Below are 4,508 nucleotides of genomic sequence, written 5' to 3' on the forward strand. Positions count from 1 at the left end.
CACCGAAATTAAGTTCTGCTCTTCCATTGCGATTAAAGTCGGAGTTTGCCACACAGTTTAAAGTCCGAAAATAAACCCCATATCTTACATAACACTAACAGATTTAACAATCGTTCGACCCTTTTAGCTTAATACAATTTAGTCAAAATATACGTAGACCAATATCGAATCAGAAAATCTTGCTTCTCATTAGTTCCTTTTTTTTTGTTCAACTTACATCATGAACGTTCAAGATTATTTAAAAATGTGTACATTATGTAAGAGGGAACAACCAAAGTGATGCTTAGTCAACCTTAATACAGAAACTTAACATACCCAGGTGTGCATGAAAAACACAAATCTTATCTTTAAATCTCAAGTAGACTCTAACTAATAGAGAATCTTTTATATTTATTGGACTTAAGAAACAAAGACGTATTACCTAATGCGTCTAAAGGTAGCATTAACAAATGTCAGAAGAATGCTGTTTTTACTCATGAATAGATGGTTTACTTCGTAAGCCTTTTTTCGTTACCGCTAGACTAATAATTAAATATCAGCAGCAAGAATCATTACTAGAGGAGCAAGCCACGCACCTAGCAGTTACATTTATTTATTCAAATTATGGTATCCAGAAAGAACTTAAGAAAGATATAACTAAATATTAATAAACTTATAGAATTATTACAGAGAAATTACTTCAGAGTTCAAAAGGAAAACAGATAAGACATCTGATTATTTGAATGAAACAATGCGATAACAAGATATTCCTCATTACTTGAATAACGTAGATGATATTTATTTATCTATATACTCCGACTCAAAATGCCGTAGGAACGCGTTTTGCACGACCACGACACATATGATCGCATTAAAGAATGTAATAATTTATAAATCAAGGTTCCCTACATATTCTGTCTATTTGTGGTTGGTATTGGTGTGATTGGTGCTAGCAGGTTTCTTCACAAAAGAAAACAAATCGTTTGCGATAAAATAACACAATGTTACATAAATAACAAAACTAGAAATTTTGGGTAAATATGCAAATCTTCAATTGAAGCAAAAAACCACAAGGAATTCAACACCTCAGTCCAAAACTGTGTTCTATGACAAGCGCACAGATTAAATATAAATGATTAAAGTATTTTCTAATACTTTAACTTCTTCTCTTTTTTTTACAGTATATTGATCTTATTAGACATCTAGCGAGTTTCATCACAGAAAATTTGTAATTCAGTACAATTCCAAATATGGGCGTGATGCTAAAAATAGTTGCATCTCATTGTCTAATCTAATTATAGAACAGATAAAAATACATATTTTACAGCCATCAATAGTAGATCAATATTGTGAAATACCTTCATATACATAGTAGCTAAGAGGGCATTTCCTATTTTCCGAGTTATCTTAAAATAGACATTCGAGGAAATAAAATGTAGCGTAGGATGAATCAAGTGTATATAAGTAGCATATTCAGCTGTTTACAAATAAAAAGTTTCATTCCAGATTTCTGCATCAGAGAAGGAGCTTGTAGCACAGACAACATGGTTCGTTTGGTTTCATTTCAATTTTGCTTATATTATTTCTAATTGATTTTATCTTTATTTTATTTTTATTTTGCATGCAATTACGGTAAAAGAGCGATTTAATGAGGTAACACATGAATAAGTGCAGTATTTACATCCTTGATGGTATTAGAACAAACACAGAAGTACGTAACAATGATCATTTACATTATTTAAATAATCCAGTATTCCAACATAATATACAGCTTTCTTATATACCTAGAATGAGCCTGATGCCACATGTTATTAACACTGGTAATAGTAAAAATGAATGAATGTCGCTACATAGACGCTTGATTCCTAAAATTGATCTTCATCCCTATATCAGCTGTTCAAAAATTCAATTCGGTTTATGACTTACGATGAAGTGCAAAACAGAAAGGTTGAAATGCTAAGAAAATTTATTTTCTTCAGTTACGCTTCGGGATTTTATACATTTACCGGAAAATTACTAAGTATATATTAAAAAGAAATTCATTATCATAGTAATTCGATCTTGATCGTCGGATCACGTGTTGTAGACAGCATCGGAAAATTCAGATCACGACTCGATGTTTCGCGTCTCGCAATGATCACGATTTTCTGAAGTAAAATACAATGTGATCTCGCAATCAACCTCGGAGTCATGTGATTACTTGTATATATATATATATATATATATATATATATATATATATATATATATATATATATATATATATATATATATATATCTGTGTGTGTGTGTGTGTGTATGCATGTATGTATGTATGTATCTATGTATGTATCTATGTGTGTGTGTGTGTGTGTGTTTGTGTGTGCGTGCGTGTGGGTGTTTTAAGATTATACTTTCAATGATATATTTGCAATATATTACTGTGAGATTACCCCATCTCTCGTCTGAAAAGGTTCGTGCAATGGTTTCCTTCAGTTGGAATCAACTCCTAAAAGTAACTTATATTTCCAAGGCGGTATTTTTAGGTGTATTTTGGTGAATCCTTTTCATATTTTTAACATAGTATTTAACTCTAGCACTAATGTACATTGATTCTCGTTTTATACAGACGATGTCAAGCTCACAATCAGTCATCGCAAGATGTATTTTCCTTTCCTTGATCAGTATACTGTTATTGTTGACATCAGTGTCTGCACAGGTAACCAGTCCTCCATCACAACGGTGCATCTACCAACCCGAAACAGGAGCATGTGTTCCACGTCGTGTACTTAGACCCGACCTGCCAATGATCAGCAAGAGAATCAGAGAGTGTGATGGAACAGTTCTCATTTGTCAGGACCAACGATGTGGTTGCATTAATAACACACTACTGGAGACAATTTACTTGTAACATTTCTTACTATTCATCTGGACAGCTCCGGTGGCCTAGTGGTTAGAGCGTTCATCTTGGAAGCGGGCGGTCGTGGGTTTGAACCGCAACCGAGTGATACCAAAGTCTTACAAAATCGGTGCTAACAGCTCCATCGCTAGGCGCTCAGCATTAATATGTTAGTGTTACGATTGGTCGGCCTGGTGTCAGGATAATGTGACTGGGTGGGACATCATGCTACATGTCTGCAGTGTGATTCCCCAGTACTAGACATCACTATAAACTGCCACACTGCATACATCGTAGACTGAAAAATTGTTAAAGCTACGTTAAAAATACAAATCACACACACACACACACACACACACACACACATCATTCATATGTAAATTGATTATTTGTAACCTGCATGGTTGTGACTCAATTTGTATCACATAATAGATGTTCAAAATATGGTATTAATATTTAACGCTGAGATTGATTTAAGCCAATGATTGTATAAAGAAATGTTGTATTTATTTACTTTTTGGCTGATACATTTATTTTCTTAGGATTATTGTATTACAGTAGTTGTTTCATTCCTAGTAAAATCTGTCATTGTTTTATTTCGCTGTATTAGGATATAGATACATGTTGCTCAATTTGATGTGTTGTTCTCTCTTTGAAAGATGAAGTATCCTAGAATTGGTGTAGAGTTGTTTGTGAAAAGTGTTGTGTCATATGTATGTCTGTCAGATAAAACAGAGAATTCTTTGCCCAATAACAAATTAACATAGTCATGGTGCATGACAAAAAATTTAAAAGCATGAATGAGAACTTTCATTTTATGTGCATCGTGTAGCAAAAGCGTTATAGGTGACTAAAGAAATCTAGTACGACCGCTTGATGAACTGAAAACCACGGAATCGGGTTGTAATTATGTGAACATTCACATCTTACCAAGGGATTTGAGTTAACTGCTGGTCTTTCGAATCCGTAATCAAGCGCATGACAGTTCTAGCAAGGTGATCCTGTTTTCTTTTTGGAAATTATCTACACCAGCTACACCTTGTAGCAGTGTAGCAACTAACACTAAAAGTTATATTTACATACAAACCATGCGTTCAAGGATATGACAAGCAATTGTTATAAAAACTCAATGAGACTGTTGTACAGTCTTCATTGGTTTCACAACAACCTAGTCGTGTTACAGTGCAACAATACTAAAGTAAAACAAACTGGAAATTTCTAACGAATAATTCTAGTTTGAGTCAAAAACTAAATAATTGTTGTCAAAAGAATGAATAATTATGATATTACCAGTGATTTATATATATATATATATATATATATATATATATATATATATATATATATATATATATATATATATATATATACAGTGGTGCCTCGTTAATCCGGACTCCGTTTATATGGAAACCTCGCTATCAGGACATAATTCAACGGGAACGGAACTCCTAAAAGTTAATTTGCTCCGTTAATCAAGAAATCCGCGTTCCGGATCCGGAAATCAAAATCGGGGACCAAAGTGTAAAATTACATTAAAACTTGTCTCGATAATCCGGAAATAATTTGTCCAAAAATAAGAAAATTCGAAAAATCGTATGTGAAAATACAATCAGAAGAATAATTCATAAAACACAGTGGTGAAGCCCTTGAG

At 33.2% G+C, this 4,508-nt stretch overlaps 1 long non-coding RNA gene across 1 annotated transcript; it reads left to right on the forward strand.

The window, feature by feature from the left end:
• Window positions 1-1,479: 1,479 nt before the first annotated feature.
• LOC149795495 (uncharacterized) lies at window positions 1,480-3,489 on the forward strand. Its single transcript, XR_016422113.1, has 2 exons — window positions 1,480-1,526; window positions 2,588-3,489. It is a non-coding gene; the product is annotated as an uncharacterized LOC149795495 (long non-coding RNA).
• Window positions 3,490-4,508: the final 1,019 nt, after the last annotated feature.

The sequence above is a fragment of the Sinohyriopsis cumingii genome, chromosome 7 (assembly GCF_028554795.1).
Source record: "Sinohyriopsis cumingii isolate HCF-2022 chromosome 7, ASM2855479v2, whole genome shotgun sequence".
Classification (NCBI taxonomy): domain Eukaryota; kingdom Metazoa; phylum Mollusca; class Bivalvia; order Unionida; family Unionidae; genus Sinohyriopsis; species Sinohyriopsis cumingii.